Below are 20744 nucleotides of genomic sequence, written 5' to 3'. Positions count from 1 at the left end.
CGAGGTCATGAGCGTGTCACTTTCAAAACTGGTTTTCAAACGGGATAGAGCTAAGGAAACTATGGGTTATAGCTATAGAGGTTATGGGTAATATTCATGGGTACTGTTCGCAAGTTAAACCTAGTGTTTATCATCTCTGTTGCGTCTACGTACTTTCCTGCAATATTGAATCACAATATTGATACATGAGCATTCATATCTTATCTTTTATATATTAATAGTGCATCCCTGACTAGTGCTCGAGTATATATGTTTATGCATGCTTGTATGCTAAATTTTATCGTTAAACAGTTTATGATGAATCACGAATTAAATACATATATTACTGATAAAAGGTATATGATATGCATGTTTTTGGAAAGCTGGCGAAAAATCAATAACTTTTCATTTAGAAATCGCGTAATTTTGATGAACGAATCAAAAGATATGGTCAACTGAATTATGATTGACATTAACTGAATTGCTTTTGAATCTGCAATTGATATTTAAACAACTTGTTTATAAGATTGATAAATTGGATTTTCAAATATTACTAATCGAGTAAATGAATTTCTATATAAGGCACGTCTCGTCTTGTTGAGCAATTATCAAAATTGATTGTTTTATCATATTTTAAAGCCTTATAAAAACTATAGTTTAATTTTACAAGAATTGGGAAACTATGTGAAATGTTAGAATGTTTCGATTGCCATGATCATTCAACTATAGTATTGAGTCAGATTGACTTTTTGAAATGACTTTTGATAACTTTTGTATGTTGGTCTCGAGCATTAGGATTGTGATACACTATGACCAGACCTAGCTTGTTAGACATTTATTGACCAACATATGTTCTCTAGGTTGAGATCTACGGTTATTTGGTATTCCGAGTTTCGGTCACATTTCGGTGAACAACTTTATGCGCTGCTAAGGTGAGTTTCATTTGCTCCCTTTTTAATTGCTTTTGCAATCTATATTTTTGGACTGAGAATACATGCACTTTATTTTAAATGCAATGGATACAAGTACATACTAAATTCTACACTGAGTTTGAACCGAAAATCCCTTAGCTTTGGTAACTAGTAACTGCCAGTTATAAGAACTGGTGGGTGCGAGTAGTAGTATATGGATCCATAGGGCTTGATATCCCCGTCCGAGCTAGAGCGCTAGCCTTTTAACGGACGTATGCTATTTGAGAAGCGTACACGTTGGTTTGCGTGTATTATTAAGATGATTATACAAATGGTATAAATTATATATACGTTAAGTTTAGTTACCAGGGTGCTCAATTTCGTAGAGTATTTTGATAAACGTTTCTGGATGAAACAACTAAAATCTTGTGATCCACCTTTATGTACAGATTATGCAAAAAATTAAAACTATGAACTCACTAACCTTTGTGTTGACACTTGTTAGCATGTTTATTCTCAGGTTCCCTAGAAGTCTTCCGCTGTTTGCTTATATGTTAGACAAGCTATGTGCATGGATTTTTACATGGCATATTTTTCAAGGAAACATTGCATTCGCCAAATCATCACCATGTATCTTATTTTGACTGCATTGTCAATAGAAGTACTATTGTAAACTATTATTTACAGTGATTGTCTATATGTAAAAATCATCAGATATCGAAAACTTTTGATTTAAATATTCATTTATGGTGTGCCTTTTCAAAAGAATGCAATGTTTACAAAATGTATCATATAGAGGTCAAATACCTCGCAATGAAATCAATTAATGACGTGTTTGTCCATATGGATTTGGAGCGATCGTCACATATATATATATATATATATAGAAATATATAACAATTGAAATAATACATATAAACTTATTCGATTATGAGTATATGTGTTAATATATATACTTGATATAGGTTCGTGAATCCGAGGTCAACTCTGTATTTGTTCAGTGCCATCCTATACATATTTACTACAAACTATCGTATCGTATCGTGAGTTTTCATAGTTCCCTTTTTATATATATTATTGGGCTGAGAATACATGCACTATTTTATATCTGTTGTACAAAATAAATATAAGTATTAAACTTAATTCTACGTGGGTTAGAATCACAAATATTCCCTTAGCTTGGTAACTTAATCTATTGGTCTCTGTACCGTAGGCGCGAATCCTATTGATAGATCTATCGGGTTTGACAACCCCATCTGGGCTAGTCGCGCTAGCAGTCAACGGATGTTTAGTACTTCGAGGGTCGAATCCTATTGATAGATCTATCGGGTTTGACAACCCCATCTGGGCTAGTCGCGCTAGCAGTCAACAGATGTTTAGTACTTCGAGGGTATTTATCGCACTTGATTCGGTGCTCTATAGACATCAGGGGTATTCATTATTATATTGTTATCGTTAAGGCTGTTACCAGGTGCCCATGGTTATAGAATCTTTTTATTACACTGCGGTGTAAGGATATTTATGGAAATTGAAATCTTGTGATCTATTATTATTATCAAAATCATTGTTTATGATAAACCTATGAACTCACCAACCCTTAGGTTGACACTTTTAGCATATTTATTATCAGGTATTTTTGCTTCCGCTGTAGAACTTTGCTGTTACATAGAAGTCAAGCCAAGCACTGGGACCAGAGTTAACATCGCTGTTAATGGATTTTGACGGGGTGTTAAACTAGTAGCGAGTCTTGTCATCTTCTCGGGAGGGCAATCAATAGTACGAAAACACCCTTCGACATCCGAGATCCATGTTGTACATACCAAAGGATCCGGTTTCCCATTATACATCGGGGGTTTAGTCCTCATGAAGCTCTTATGACAACACTCCATTTCACCCCTACTTTGAATTTCGAAATACTTCCTATCAATTTCTTCTCGAAATGCTCCCATTTTCTAAAAGGACCCGTCCTAATCCATCCGGACAAAGTCCATATCGATTATAAACGATTCACAACAGTTGATTACATCACGAGGTACTTGACCTATATATGATACATTTTACAAACATTGCATTCGTTTTGAAAAGACAATATTTCATTTCATCTAAAGTTGACAGACATGCATACCATTTCATAATATATCCAACTATAATTGACCTAATAATGATCTTGATAAACTCAACGACTCGAATGCAACGTCTTTTGAAATATGTCATGAATGACTCCAAGTAATATCTCTAAAATGAGCAAATGCACAGCGAAAGATTTCTTTCGTACTTGAGAATTAAACATGCTTTCAAGTGTCAACCATAAGGTTGGTAAGTTCATTAGTTTAACATAAATAATCATTTTATAAATTTAATAGACCACAAGATTTCATATTTCAATTTCTCATAAACATACGTCCCATACATAGAGACAAAAATATCATTCATATGGATTGAACACCTGGTAACCGACATTCACAATATACATATAAGAATATCCCCATCATTTCGGGATCCTCCATCGGACATGATTTAAATTTCGAAGTACTAAAGCATCCGGTACTTTGGATGGGGCTTGTTGGGCCCGATAGGTCTATCTTTAGGATTTGCGTCAATTAGGGTGTCTGTTCCCTAATTCTTAGATTACCAGACTAAAAAGGGGCATATTCGGTTTAATAATCCAACCATAGAATGTAGTTTCGATCACTTGTGTCTATTTCGTAAAGCATTTATAAAAGCAGCGCATGTATTCTCAGTCCCAAAAATATATATTGCAAAAGCATTTAAAAAGGGAGCAAATGAAACTTACTGTACTGTATTTTGTAGTAAAAATACATATGACGACATTTGAACAATGCAGGGTTGGCCTCGGATTCACGAACCTATATCATTTATATATGTTAACACATATATTGGTAATCAAATAATTACATCTATTAATTATATAATACTTATATATTTAGTGTTGTAGTTTATATATAATTTCTACTAAATTTTTATATATATATATAATATTTTAAATTATATAATATATATATGCTTATTTTGTATACATAAAAATATTAATATGTTTAATATATAATTATAGGTAATATTAATATAATTATAGTATATGTATTAGATATATTTTATTTACAAAATCTTTATTTATTATAATATAATAATAATAATTTTAATTTTAATAAAATTGAAAATTTTAATCATAGTGATTCTTTAAATAAGCAGAATAATAAAAGTAATAATACTAATAAGAATTATAATAATAATTATAATTATAATAATAATAATAATAATAACCCTATCATGATAATAGTACCAACACAACTATTAGTGATATTAATAACAAATTTCATACTTATAGTTACAATCATAATACATGAAAATTTTATCATAATACTTATTTTCATAATACTAGTGTTAATGAAAAACAATAATTTTTTATTTTCATAATAATACAAATAATAGTAGTTGTTATCATAATAATAATAATAAATGATAATTTTATCCTAATACTTGTATTTGTAAAGATAATAATAATTATATTACTAATAATCTCAATAACATTAACAATAATAATAATACTAATAACAATAATAAAAATAACAACAATAATAATAATAATAATAATAATAATAATAATAATAATAATAATAATAATAATAATAATAATAATAATAATAATAATAATAATAATAATAATAATATCAATAACAATAATAATGATAATAACAAAAAAGGTGGTGACTACCTCAATAATAATCTCAAAAAAATAAACTGCAATTGCCCGGACTCGAACCCAAGACCTCTCGGGTAACACCAACCCACTAAAGCCATTCCTCTGCCAATTACTTTTCTATTTTTATACACAACTTATACCTATTAAACCATTAACTGTGACTTCTTCTCCTTCCAAAAATCAAAACCCAGACTATTCATCATCTTGAATTTTCATTTCGTCATCTCCATTGTTCCATGTCTGATCACGATCATCATCTTCATCTTCACATTATCATACATCATCATCATGAACATACGCTATCATCATCGATGTTACTATTTCTCATCATCGAAGCTTTTCATCATCATCATCATGAATGTAACTTTCATCCTCCGTATCCTTTGCCATCGTGATTCAGCTTAACCATCATCTCATCTACATCATCCTAACACCCATTGTGATCATCAATGTTTTATCACCACAGAAGGTCGAAGCAGCAACAGTAACCGGCAATAAACAGTTGGGTCCATAATTGTTTTGGCCCAACAGGATGTTGTGGTCCAACAATGTAAGTATAAGGCCTGAATAAAGAAAGAAAACGATGGCCCAACTAGTATAAACCTAACGACCCAAGTACCAATATGGAAATTTCTTTTGCGGTTTCAGTGGAGTGGCAGGTTTCGAAAAAAAAAACAGATACACAAGATATTAATCGACAATATAATACCCACAAGGCCCTACCATTTGACATCTAATTGATTTCTTCTTTGCCACTTGCAAGTCGACAAACTGGTATTGCTCTTCTTTTTTTTTTTCTTTTTTTTCGGAAGCATCATTTAATCAGTGTATTTTCACAGCTCAAATAAAAATGCTATTATCGGTTGTAACAGTGGAAAAGACAGGAAAAAATAGCAGCTTTAGCAGCTGATTCGCACATGCACGAATCATGAGGAAACAGTGAAGAATTGGTGGCGAGTATGAATGATGGTTTTGATGGAGATAATGAGCCGATGGTTATGGGTTTTGGTTGTTTCCAATAACACCAATAGTAATAATTAAATGGGTTTGACTTCAAGGTTACATTCGATCATTCATAATTAGACAATAGCAAGGATCGAAGTTTGGTGATGATTGATTGTTAATGGTTTTGTAGTGGTGTCGGTGTAATTGGTTAACCAAATAGGAACATAGAACCCAGCTGTAACATGGCGGTTTGAAGTGGTTTGTTTGTGGTGGTTATCGACAAGTAGTTTCAAGATGGTGATTAGTGATAGGTTGTGATGGTGGTGGAATAGTTGCTGTGGTGGTAACGGTTGTGGTGACAATTCCTAGTGGTGTTTTTAATTTATCGAAACAAAAACAATTAAAAGTCAAGCAAAGTTTGATGTGTGTGGTGCCGTGGTGGTAGCCGATGGGGTGAGGGTGGCGTAGAGGTTATGTTGATGGTTAGTTTGGAGAAGAAAGGTGATAGTTAGTGATATAAGATTATCTCTATGTAAATGTAAATGTATGTATACATATCTTACATATATTTGTGCTAGGGTAGTGTTATCAATAAGTGATGAATCTTGCAAGTGGTTTTAAATTATTCTGCATATTTCGGTAGAAGTATTTGTTAGTTGTTAGAAATGGTTATTAGTTTAATAAATAGATAATTGGTAGTTGCAGTTTAGAAAGAGTGAGGAGTGTGGATATGGATCAATGGATCCATTGATTAAAGTGATGGTTGTTTCAAGCATATCATATATGTATATTATATATAAATGAAACTAGTAAAGGCAAACTAGTAGGTTATGGTTCCATCATATATGCATGTAGAATGTATATATAATACACTAGTTAATAATTAGATATAATGGGAAGAAGAAACAAAATCAGTTACAAGTGCACATCAATTTACAATAGTGAAGCCAACTCATGATTGTTCGTATTTGTTGAATGGGGTCGACATTAAATTATAGATTGAACAGAAAATAAAAAGGAGAAAATGATGTTTAACTTATTCTGTTTTATTCAATTGATATTTATTATTTTTTTTATAAATAATTATAATTATTATTAATAATTAATAATTATAAATATATTAGTACAAAAATAATAATAATAATAATAATAATAATAATAATAATAATAATAATAATAATAATAATAATAATAACATTAATATTGTTTATATTGATATTAATATTAATGGTAAAAATGAAAGTAATAATAATAATAATGTTAAGATAATAACTTTTTGTCTTGTATATATATTTTTACATATTTAACTCTGTTGATTAAATTGTATTTTATTATTTCAAATTATTATATAAACTTATATTTATATATACATATTTATTTATAACAATTGTTCGTGGAGCGTCGGAAATGGTCGAAGTTAAACGAATGAAATAAAAACAGTTCAAAATTTTTGAGACTCAACATTACAGACTTTGCTTATCGTGTCGAAACTATATAAAGATTAAGTTCGAATTTTGTCGGAAATTCCTGGGTCATCACATTACCTACCCGTTAAAGAAATTTCGTCCCGAAATTTGAGTGAGGTGGTCATGGTTAACAATAAAAATGTTTTCATGATGAATATGAGTTGATAAATAGAGTTTTATCATTATTGAATAATAATGATAAAATGATTCTATTATTCTAAGAATACGAGTGAAGCTATCGCAAAAGAGTGAAATAGGAAAGTAAAGATTCATCTTAACTTTTGATAGAATCAGGGTTGAATTTAGAAAGTAAGGTGCGTCTTAACTTTTGACGTTGTCTTTGTTGAATTCCGGAATTCAAGGAATTTGAAGAAAATCTTCGAAATCTAAAAGATTTGATTCTTCGGCGAACAAGGAAATTAAGATCTCTGTAATTAAATGCGGTGATCTGCCTCGATTACTCTGTCTGATATTTCCATTATAAATTAAACTCTTCCGTTCCATTATTTCCACCATTCCTATACTTTCCTTCTTAGTTCATACATCCAAAAGATTGTGAAAATGCTTAATCTAGTTCTAATCCTTGTTCTTATTCTGACTATCGCAATGATTGTTCTTCTTTTCCAACTCCCACCAGAAGAATCTGTTTATCTCTACTATGCTCTAGGGATTATTGTATTTATAATCCTCTAGTTTCTTTATATTTCTATACGCACTGACATCTACAGTTTGTAATTTCGGTGTTGTCATTGGGCTTTATATTTTCTCTTATACTTCGAAGTCCTTGCTTCTGTTTTTCTATAATCATTGTCATTCCCAGTTAATACTCCTTCCTATTTGCTGCGATTTATACTCCAATTTCTATTTCTTTTGGAGCTTTGTCCCTTCGTTTCTTCTTTTTACGATTGGACATCTCTTGTAATGGTCCAGAATTCATAGATATAGAGTTTCGAATGATTATGATATATTAAGCAGAAAGGAACGGTAATAGCACGAATTGTTTTGTCAAATTACCAGAATCACTGAGAATAGAACTATCAAGAATATATTTTCTTGATATATTTAGAGGTTAAGTAGAATGAACGAGTTATGTCACATGGCACATGATGACGGTATGATTTGTGAATCATCATGTTTCATTAGAAACTCAGCATGACTTACTGTAATATAATCACGTTGATCAAGTGTCATTATATTATACTAACTCATGCATCAGTTCCCAACACTACTTCAAAAACATTCATATTTTAAGCTCGAAAGTTTACAGAATATAGAAACTAACAGTTTCTATATGATGTACACTGATAGCAAGAAAAGATTAATGATTTCAGATAAGAATAATTAAAAAAATATCTTCAGAAATATGGAGAATATTTATAATGAAAGATACGATGATATCTTGGAATTTCTAATATCGAAGGATGATGAAGAAGATTTATCCGTAAGGGTTTAGATTCGGAAGCAAGGTATTCGTTAAAGATTTCATCAGAAACAGAATCATGTAGATTCTTTGAAGTCAAACTTATTCTTTGTGATTTGTCCACGGCTTCCTTCATAGTTTCGCATAATCCGCTTTTCGGTACTAGGTTTTCTATTGAATGTTTCCAATATAATGATACACAGGAAGCACGAAGAGGTATATAATTTTGGAGGAGAATATTTATGAAAATATCCTCAGAAATATCGAAGATATTGATGATGATATTTTGGAATTTCTAAGTTCGATGGTTGATAGAGAAAGATTTTCCGTAAAATTTTAACATGTCTTCGGAGCAAGATATTCTCTAAAGATTTCAACGGATCTAGAATTATCTGGATTCTTTGAATATAGGGTATGGTCCTTGTATTTCTCCTTGGTCTCCTTCATGGTTAACTCTATCCGTTTTCCCAGTTCCAACATTTCTGAGCTTTTCCAACATATTATTCTTTATCATCAAACTTCCGACGACTAAGGTCGTTTACAGTTGTCTACAGTTTCTGCTGCTTCATTCAACTTTTTCAACATTCAGAGTATCAATTCGTAAACTGAGTGCCTTTTCAAAATTTCTGAATTGAAGATCGTAATTCTAGGAGATAATTGTTATATGTATACATATAACTATTGATGTAGAAATGCTACGAGATTCGAAATACTGATTGCTGATTCCCGGTAATTGGTATAGCAATGATTGTTACAGGGTATAAATGAATACAAGATGGGGTTTCAATGAATATAATGATTTTTCGGAAAGTCCAAATTCATTGAAGTTGCTGGTAATTTTACTGCTAGTGTGGTGAAATATAAACGGTTCTCCGGTAACGATGACGACAAGCAAACTTATATATCGCGGTTATAATAAGGCTGATTCGAATAGAAGTTGAAGTTGATTTGTTGAAGCTGTGATAAAATTGGCTAATTTGAAAAAAAAATTGCAATGTTATTTTCGGTAATAACAATGCCAAAGGAGCTAACACAGACACGTGTTAAACGTTTACTCAAGTTACAAATGTTTTCAGGTGCGTAACTATATGCATCGATCTTTACTTCAGTAGATGAAGTGCGGTTGGTTCATGATAATGCTAAAAACGAACATATATTTCATAGCATTATTCCTCAAGAAAGACAAGCTTTTAGTTGCAATTGTTCTATTTACAAGTAATATTCGTTTAAATAATAAAAGGTGAAGACAAAAGACAGATTCGACGAATTGAAGACGCAAACGACCAAAAAGCTCAAAAGTACAAAAGACAATCAAAAAGGTTCCAATTATTGATAAGAAACGTCTCGAAATTACAAGAGTACAAGATTCAAAACGCAAAGTACAAGATATTAAATTGTACGCAAGGACGTTCGAAAATCCGGAACCGGGACCAGAGTCAACTCTTAACGCTCGACGCAACGGACTAAAAATTACAAGTTAACTAGGCATATAAATATAATATAATATATAATTAATTATATTAATTATATATATATTATATATATATTATAAAACCGTCGGCAGAGAAAGACTCCAAGGGTGTGAGCTGTAAATTCATTCTCCGCGACTCGCGGAGTTTGAAGAGGATTTTGCCGCGAGTCGCGGAGCCCCAAAATTCGACTTTTCCTATAAAAGCAACCGAATTCTGATCGCAATTGATAATCTTTTTCTTCTCTTATCATACGTAAACGATATATATATATATATATATAATTTATATTTTAATTTTAATTATAATTCTAATAATAAGGGTATGTTAGCGAATATTGTAAGGGTGTAAGTCGAAATTCTGTCCGTGTAACGCTACGCTATTTTTAATCATTGTAAGTTATGTTCAACCTTTTTATATTAATGTCTCGTAGCTAAGTTATTATTATGCTTATTTAAAACGAAGTAATCATGATGTTGGGCTAATTACTAAAATTGGGTAATTGGGCTTTGTACCATAATTGGGGTTTGGACAAAAGAACGACACTTGTGGAAATTAGACTATGGGCTATTAATGGGCTTTATATTTGTTTAACTAAATGATAGTTTGTTAATGTTAATATAAAGATTTACAATTGGGCGTCCCTATAAATTACCATATACACTCGATCGGACACGATGGGCAGGGTATTTATATGTACGAATAATCGTTCATTTAACCGGACACGGGAATGGATTAATAGCCACTAGAATAATTAAAACAGGGGTGAAATTACATTCAAGGGTAATTGGTGTAATTGTTAGCAAAGTAGTAAAACCTTGGTTTACACGCAGTCGATAACCTGGTGTATTCATTAAACAAAGTATTAAAACCTTGTTACAATTCGAATCCCCAATTAGTTGGAATATTTAACTTCGGGTATAATAATAATTTGACGAGGACACTCGCACTTTATATTTATGACTGATGGACTGTTATGGACAAAAACCAGACGGACATATTAAATAATCCAGGACAAAGGACAATTAACCCATGGGCATAAAACTAAAATCAACACGTCAAACATCATGATTACGGAAGTTTAAATAAGCATAATTATTTTATTTCATATTTAATTTCCTTTATTTTATATTTAATTGCACTTCTAATTATCGCACTTTTTAATTATCGCAAGTTTATTTTATCGCACTTTTATTGCAATTTCATTATCGTTATTTATTTTACTCTTTGAATTAAGTCTTTTATTTATTTAATATTTTACATTAGGTTTTAACTGCGACTAAAGTTTTAAAATCGACAAACCGGTCATTAAACGGTAAAAACCCCCTTTATAATAATAATATTACTTATATATATATTTGTATTTTTATAAAAGTAAACTAATATAGCGTTGAGCTTTGTTTAAAGATTTCCCTGTGGAACGAACCGGACTTACTAAAAACTACACTACTATACGATTAGGTACACTGCCTATAAGTGTTGTAGCAAGGTTTAAGTATATCCATTCTATAAATAAATAAATATCTTGTATAAAATTGTATCGTATTTAATAGTTTGTCCTAGTAAAAATATAAACTATTTCGTATACACCTCGCATAACATCAAGTATTTTTGGCGCCGCTGCCGGGGACACTCTTAAACGCCGGAAGCGCAACGCTAATAAAAAAAAAAAGATTTTTAGTTAACTTTTATTAAAATTCGTTTTTGTAAAAATACGTTTTAATTATTCAAAAATATAAAAAGAAAAACAAAAATATAAGCATTTTTAAGATTTTGTTAAATATTTAAGTTTTATAAGTTTCTTTATTTTTTTTTAGTTTATAAAAATATAAGTTTTATTAACTATCTTTTATTTATAGAAAAAAATTAAAAACAGAAAATAAAAAAAAATAAATAAAGAAAAAACGCGTCGATTCAAACTGTGCCAGAATTGAATTTCTGAACCCCGCGACTCGCGGGGTTTTCTGCATTAATTACCGCGACTCGCGGAGACTTTCTGACACGCCGACAGAAGCCCTAATTCAGCATTTATTACGGATTATTATTAATTATTATTAATATAAACCCTAATTATGTATTATTATTATAATTAAGTTTTATTTTAAAATTTCTTTTTATTTAATTTGTTTTATTTTGTTTAAATTAGTTTTATTAAATTGTAAAATTAGTAGTTTTATTAAAAAAAAAATAATATAAAAATAATATTTTTATAAAAATTGTACTTTTTACAACTTTTTATATATTTTTATATTTTGTCCCTTTTTAATCATTGTAGCGTAATATTTGTATTTTTAGCTCATATTTAATTTTAAACTTAGTTTTTGCTATAGTTATTTTTACTCCTAGATTTTTAGGCTTTGCCGTAGAATTCCTTAAGTGCTTTTTCTTTAGACTAAGATTTAGGTGCTTTAGAATTTTGCGACGCCTTTTTAAGTTTTAGTTTTTTTTTTAAGTTATTTCCATTTGGGATTCAGTTTTTCCTGTAAGCTTTAATATTTTTAGACCTTTTACTATGTATCAATTATCATTCCAATTAGTAATTTCAATTTGCGATTATAATTTTAAGTTAGTTGTAGTAATAAGGTTAGGTTAGTTAAGTATTTTTAAGTTTTGATAAGTTTCTTTTATTTTTCCGTCACCTTTTATTTTTCAACCATTTTTCGTTTTTCGACCTTTTTCGACGAACTCTTTTTCTCTCTTATTTCTCGCTATTCTAGTTTTTAGGACATAGATTTTTATTCTACTTCTTATCTAAATTTCTTAAAATTACGAAAATTTATTTTAAGTGGTTAAATTGATAGACATCAAAATTTTCTGGTTCGTAGTAATAGTTGGATTTGTACGTGGACCGGGTTATTGGAGCCAAACAGTCCTCAATTATATTGAGACCAAACGAATCCTGCCCCTCTGCTGCATCTTTTGGCTATTCGAAACGTGGGCAAAATCAGAAAAGTCTATTAATTGGATAACTTATTATAATTTTTCCTTTTTAAAACTAATAGGATATTCAGTGAATGCACCGAGCAAGACGTTCACCACCTTTTGTACGTTCACCACCTGTAACTAGATCAAGACATTTAGCAAATATAACCGCCGTTGATTTTTCTTTAGAATCGTCATCCAGTCGACCAAGTACTTCAGTTCAAATTTCCGATAATCCATTTTTTGAACCCGACCTCACAATTGAGAATCCGGAGAATATTCAGGAACGGTTCGTAGATCCTGAACCATTAAACTTTCCTCCGGAGCCACCAATCATTCAAACAGAGATTGTTGAGGAACGAACCATTAAATCAGAATCATCTAGTGATACCTTTAAAACAGAGATTCAACAAATTCAATTATGGAGAATCTGGAACCTTTAAGTATGGAAGACCGAATGAGAGCTAAACGCACTGGCCAAGGTCACGCAATTACTCATCCAGACATTAATGCGCCAGATTATGAAATCAAAGGACAAATTTTACACATGGTGACTAATCAATGCCAATTTAGTGGTGCGCCAAAGGAAGATCCAAATGAACATCTACGTACCTTTAATAGGATCTGCACACTATTTAAAATACGAGAACTGGAGGATGAACAGATATATCTCATGTTATTTCCCTGGACTTTAAAGGGAGAAGCCAAAGATTGGTTGGAATCGTTACCTGAAGGGGCGATCGATACATGGGATGTTTTAGTTGACAAATTTCTTAAACAATTCTTTCCTGCATCTAAAGCCGTAAGACTTCAAGCAGAAATTGTTACGTTCACACAGAAACCAAATGAAACTCTATATGAGGCGTGGACAAGATATGGAAAGTTGTTAAGAGGATGTCCGCAACATGGTTTAGACACCTGTCAAATAGTACAAATATTCTACCAAGGATGCGACATCACTACAAGAAAAGACATAGATATAGCAGCTGGTGGTTCTATTATGAAGAAAACCGAAACTGATGCTTACAAAATTATTGATAACACTGCTTCCCACTCACATGAGTGGCACCAAGAAAAAGATATCGTTAGATCATCTAAAGCAGCTAGAGCCGATTCTAGCCATGACTTAGATTCCATTTCCGCAAAGATAGATGCTGTGGAGAGACGAATGGAAAAGATGACTAAGGATATTCACTCAATACGAATTAGTTGTGAGCAGTGTGGAGGACCACATTTGACAAAAGATTGTCTCAGTATTGAATTAACAATGGAGCAAAGAGAGAATATTTCATACATAAACCAAAGGCCTGGAAATAATTATCAGAATAATTATCAACCGCCAAGACCGATTTACAATCAAAACCAGAATTATAACCGAAATATTCCATACAACAACCAACAAGGTCCTAGCAATCAACAAGTATCCAATAATACTTACAATCAGCAAAGACCTAATTTTCAAAACAAACCACCACAACAAACCGATGATAAAAAGCCGAATTTAGAAGATATGATGACGAAGCTAGTTGAAACTCAAACGCAGTTTTTCACATCTCAAAAACAAACTAATGAACAAAATGCTCAAGCATTTAGAAATCAACAAGCTTCTATTCAAAATCTGGAACAAGAAGTGAGTAACCTAGCAAGGTTAATAGGTGAAAGAAAACCGGGAAGTCTACCTAGTGATACAAATGCTAACCCCCGGAATGAAACAGCTAAAGCCATTACCACAAGAAGTGGTACAACACTTAAACCACCTGAAATACCTGTAACTTCTGATGAAACTATTCCTACTCCACAAGAACCACAACCTGATCAAGATAAGAAAAAAGAACCGGTAGTTGAGAAGGTTAATGAAGATAACACAGTTAAGGATAAACCTTATGTTAAACCATACCAACCACCACTTCCTTACCCGAGTAAAATGAAGAAAGAGAAACTTGAAGCCGAGCAATCCAAATTCTTGGATATGTTTAAACAGATAAATGTAAATCTTCCTTTCATTGATGTGATTTCAGGAATGCCAAGATATGCTAAATTCTTGAAAGATCTAATCTCAAATAGAAAGAAAATGGAAGAACTCTAGGCTGTTACTATGAATGCTAATTGTTCAGCAGTGCTGTTGAATAAGATACCAGAAAAACTATCTGATCCAGGAAGTTTCACAATTCCATGTTTTCTGGGTAGTCTTAGTTCAATAGAAGCATTGGCAGACTTAGGTGCTAGTATAAATCTAATGCCGTATTCACTATACGCTAAACTAGACCTTGGAGAATTGAAACCAACAAGAATAAGCATACAACTAGCCGATAGATCAATAAAATATCCTAGAGGGATAATGGAGAACATGCTAGTTAAAGTTGGTAATTTAGTATTTCCAGTAGATTTTGTTGTTTTGGACATGGAAGAAGATTCTCAAGTTCCTCTCATATTAGGAAGACCATTCTTAAACACGGCTAAAGCAATGATAGACGTGTTCGGTAAGAAACTGACCCTAAGTATAGAGGATGAGAGTGTTACCTTTTCAGTTGATAGAGCAATGCAACAACCACAATCTGCAGATGATACATGTTATTATATTCAAACTATAGATGCACATGCAGAATTATTAGAAGAATTTCCAGAATTACAAGGAACAGGAGAATGTTCTTTAGGAGAAGGTAATGAACCAATTGATGAAGCTGAAATGTTAGCTACACTTATAGCTAATGGATATGAACCAACAACAGAAGAAATTCAAATTCTAAAAGAAGAAGACAGATATCGATATAAATCATCGATAGAAGAACCTCCGAAATTAGAGTTAAAACCACTTCCAAACCATTTGGAATACGCTTATTTACATGGTGAATCTGAATTACCTGTAATAATATCGTCTTCTCTTACTGAAAATGAGAAATCACAACTCATTTCTGTGTTGAAAGCTCATAAACCAGCCATTGCATGGAAGATTCATGATATTAAAGGAATAAGTCCTTCGTATTGCACACATAAAATCCTTATGGAAGAAGGTCATAAAACGTATGTGCAACGCCAACGAAGACTAAATCCTAATATGCAAGATGTAGTTAAGAAAGAGATTATTAAACTGCTAGATGCAGGTTTGATATATCCAATCTCTGATAGTCCATGGGTAAGCCCAGTTCAATGCGTGCCTAAGAAGGGTGGCATGACTGTCATTACAAATGAGAAAAATGAGCTTATTCCTACTAGGACTGTAACAGGATGGCGTGTATGTATTGATTATAGAAAATTAAATGACGCCACCAGAAAAGATCACTTTCCCTTACCTTTCATAGATCAAATGTTGGAAAGATTAGCCGAAAATAGTTACTATTGTTTTCTAGATGGATTTTCCGGATATTTTCAAATTCCAATAGCACCCGAAGACCAAGAGAAAACCACATTTACGTGCCCTTATGGTACTTTTGCTTACAAACGCATGCCATTTGGACTTTGCAACGCCCCTGCAACCTTTCAAAGGTGTATGATGGCGATTTTTCACGACATGATAGAAGAATGCATGGAAGTATTCATGGATGACTTTTCAGTCTTCGGTGATACATTTAAATCATGTCTAGTTAATCTGGAACGAATGCTAATTAGATGCGAAAAATCAAATCTAGTACTTAATTGGGAGAAATGCCATTTCATGGTTAAAGAAGGCATCGTTCTTGGACATAAAATTTCAAAAGAAGGAATTGAAGTGGATAGAGCTAAAGTAGATATAATTGCTAAACTTCCACATCCCACCAATGTTAGAGGAGTTAGGAGTTTTCTAGGGCATGCCGGTTTTTACCGACGTTTTATAAAAGATTTTTCTAAAATTGCCACTCCTATGAATAAACTCCTAGAAAAGGATGCGCCATTCATCTTTTCAGATGAGTGTATCAAATCTTTTAATATTCTTAAAGAGAAACTCACTAATGTGCCGATCATGATAACACCAAATTGGAATCTACCATTTGAACTAATGTGCGATGCAAGTGATTTTGCAATGGGAGCCGTTTTAGGACAAAGGATTGAAAAACGATTTCAACCTATATATTATGCTAGTAAGACATTACAAGGAGCACAAACGAACTATACAACTACTGAAAAAGAACTCCTTGCTATTGTCTTTGCTTTTGACAAATTTCGATCATATCTCGTTCTAGCAAAAACGGTGGTCTATACCGACCATTCTGCTCTTAGATACCTATTTTCAAAACAAGATGCTAAACCAAGATTAATCCGTTGGATCTTACTCTTACAAGAGTTTGATATTGAAATCCGAGATAAAAGAGGAGCAGAAAATCTCGCCGCTGATCATCTTTCTCGTCTTGAAAATCCCGAATTAGAAGTTCTAAATGAATCAGCCATACAAGACAACTTTCCTGATGAATATTTATTGAAGATAGATTATAAAGAAATCACATGGTTTGCAGACTATGCAAACTACTTAGTTTGTGGATTCCTTGAAAAGGGATTATCGTACCAAAGACGAAAGAAATTCTTCAGTGATATAAAACACTATTTCTGGGAAGATCTACACCTGTTTAAAAGTTGTCCCGATGGAATAATACGCCGATGTGTATTTGGAGATGAAGCTAGTAAAATTTTAAACCATTGTCACACAGGACCAACAGGAGGGCATTATGGGCCTCAACTAACAGCAAGAAAAGTTTATGAAGCTGGATTCTATTGGCCTACAATTTACAAAGACGCACACCTTCTTTGCAAATCCTGTGATGCATGTCAAAGGGCCGGAAAAATAAGTCAATGTGATGAAATGCCACAAAATGTCATCCAAGTATGTGAAGTATTTGACATTTGGGGTATTGACTTTATGGGTCCATTTCCAAAATCTAATAATAATCTATATATACTCGTAGCCATTGATTATGTATCTAAATGGGCGGAAGCACAAGCTCTCCCAACTAACAATGCACGAGTTGTAGTCAACTTTTTAAAACGTCTTTTTGCAAGGTTTGGAACACCGAAAGCTTTAATAAGTGATCGGGGTACTCATTTCTGTAATAATCAACTTGAGAAAGTTCTTAAAAGATATGGAGTAACTCATAAAATCTCCACCGCATATCATCCACAAACAAGTGGACAAGTTGAAAATACCAACCGAGCTTTAAAACGTATTCTAGAGAAAACCGTAGGATCAAATCCGAAGGAATGGTCCATTAAATTGGAGGATGCACTCTGGGCTTTTAGAACAGCCTACAAAACTCTAATTGGAACCACACCTTTTAGACTTGTTTATGGAAAAGCATGTCATCTTCCAGTAGAAATTGAACACAAAGCATTTTGGGCTTTGAAGACATGTAATCTTGATTTACATGAAGCCGGACGTCTACGATTAAGTCAACTAAACGAATTAGAAGAATTAAGACATGAAGCATACGATAATTCGTTAATCTATAAAGAAAGAACGAAGAAATGGCATGATAAAAGAATCAGAAGTTCAAAAGAATTTAAAGGAGACAGAGTTCTTCTTTTCAATTCACGATTCAAGCTATTTCCTGGAAAATTGAAATCAAGATGGTCTAGACCATTCATAGTCAAAAGAGTTTTCTCATACGAAATGATAGAATTAATAAATTCAAATGGGATTGAATTTAAAGTTAATGGTCACAGAGTTAAACACTACATAGATAGTCCGATGGAATTCGACAATGAAGTTAATCACAATTTCGATACCACAACTAACTAAGTGTGGGGAGAATCAAGTCTTTAAAGGATAATATGTATTTCTGTTAGAGTTAGATTGTCTGTTTTCGTGTAGTTCTCGAAAATGGAACCCGAATGGTCTTTCCCTAGCAGACCCTAAAGAACTAGTCTTCTTCCCCCATTCTGAATTTTTTTTTTAGGTTTTTACAAAATGAAGACTGCCTGTGAACTAAACCATGGTCTAATGCTACACGCTTTGATCACTAAACGTAATAATGACATACTACCGAGTGAATTAGTATCAGTAATCAGAGAAAGAATGGACGGAGTTAGAAAAGAATCCAGATGCGAAGATAATAAATTACAATTTGGTAAAGAAAAATCAAAATCCGCAGCGAAAAAAAGAGCACGACACCTAGAAAGATGTCACAAATGCGGAAAATGGTCACATGGAGGTAAATGTTCAAATAATCAAACCTATTCAAATACCGAATTTGTTACTTTATGCAGAGACGGACCGTTCATATGTTTAGAAGAAAAGACACTGAATGCTCGAGGTTACGCCTATGTAGCCATGGAAAATCAATTAAACCGACTATCTTATGAATGGGATAGATCATATAACTAAGAAATCTATTCCACAGGTATGTCTGTATAGTTTTTATTTTTATTTTTATTTTTAACCTTTTAATAATATACGCTAATTTGTTCGCTAAAAAGTATTAAATTGGTATTAAATAAAATTAGGTTTGGCGACCGAAATTATTGATATCATTCAAAAATTTATTACATCACTGCGAAATTTAACGTTTATTCTTAAGGTATAAATATCTTTAATCAATCAACACAAAATATTTCAAAAATTCGTCATGAGTTAAATTAGGTCTTGGAACCGAAATTACTTTACCGAAAAGAGGGGCGCATATTTTTGATAATATTTGATTGATTAAAGTGGGATAAAAAGACAAAAAGATTTTTAATTTTATTTTTACCATTTTTTTTTTAAAAAAATTAATATTTGAACCCTTTATAAATATTGTAAACTTTGTAATATCAATATTTTTAAAAAATTGTAAATATTTGAAAAATTAATATAAGTTTGATATGAATTTATGAATTTTTAAATTAAGTTTGGTGTGAATTTTTAAAATATAAATTTTTAATTTTATGCATTTCAAATTTTAAGTTTGGTGTGAATTTTTAATAATAATTTTGAATTTTATATTTAAGTTGTGTGAATTTAAAAACAAAAATTTACTTTATCTCATTAAGTTAAGAATATGATTTTTAAAATTAGTTGCTTTTGCTGAACTTAATGCCAGTCTTTGAAAATGCGTTGTTTTACCCTGTTGTGTACATAAGATAAACTGCAAACATATATACATTTTTTTGAAGTTTGGTATATTACCCCACATTCAAAAATTATTAAAATCTAAGAATAAAAGTTAGACAATTATAAAAATGATTACAATATTAACAAAAGTATTAAACGTATCAATAATTACAAATTACAAAATAAAAAAAATAATAAGTAAACTAAGGATGATATTGGTACCAATAGGGGTTCCAGGCATAACCATAGGTGCTATAGAATGCTTCGGCAGGGTCATACGTAGGATATGGTGGCTGCATCTCTATAGACCAAGGAGGGAATGAACAAGATGCAAAATATATGTGAAATAACAACAAGACGGAATGAACAAATGATGTGCACCATTTATCATTCAGCAAACAAACGCCAATATATTTGGAAACTTTGGTAAAATTTAATCATTTTCACACAAATCACCCTCAATAATTTAAATTGTTACTGATTTCTTGCAAATGAGGGCATTGCAAGATCTTAAGTGTGGGAAGGGATTAAATTCTTTCGGATTTTAAAATTTTTTACTTTATACACTTGGTTACCATTAAAAATACTAGTAAAGCAGTAGTTGTATTAGAATCTAGTGCTCTCTGATAAAAAAGAACAGCCCTAGTCTTATATACTGACTACCCAATTCTAGTAAAATTTTTCAAAATTTTCAATTAAATGAATTCAAAATCATGTTTATACATATTTATGAACGATAAAACTAGGTTTTAACACCGAAATTATTGTTACCTCGGAAAGGACATAAATTAAGAAACAAACTAAAATGTCAAAATTCATTTAAAATGGAATAGAGGACGATAAAAAGAAAAATAAAAAGCCAAGTGTGGGAAAATTTACCAAGTTATTTTAAACATATGTCACATATATCTGTAACA

At 31.7% G+C, this 20744-nt stretch overlaps 1 pseudogene; it reads left to right on the top strand.

The window, feature by feature from the left end:
* Positions 1-20744, top strand: part of LOC139841942 (uncharacterized) — a 178320-nt pseudogene that overhangs the window by 111377 nt on the left and 46199 nt on the right.

The sequence above is a fragment of the Rutidosis leptorrhynchoides genome, chromosome 4 (assembly GCF_046630445.1).
Source record: "Rutidosis leptorrhynchoides isolate AG116_Rl617_1_P2 chromosome 4, CSIRO_AGI_Rlap_v1, whole genome shotgun sequence".
Classification (NCBI taxonomy): Eukaryota; Viridiplantae; Streptophyta; class Magnoliopsida; order Asterales; family Asteraceae; genus Rutidosis; species Rutidosis leptorrhynchoides.
Note: the sequence above shows the minus strand (reverse complement) of the source record. Positions and strands in the feature narration are given on the sequence as shown.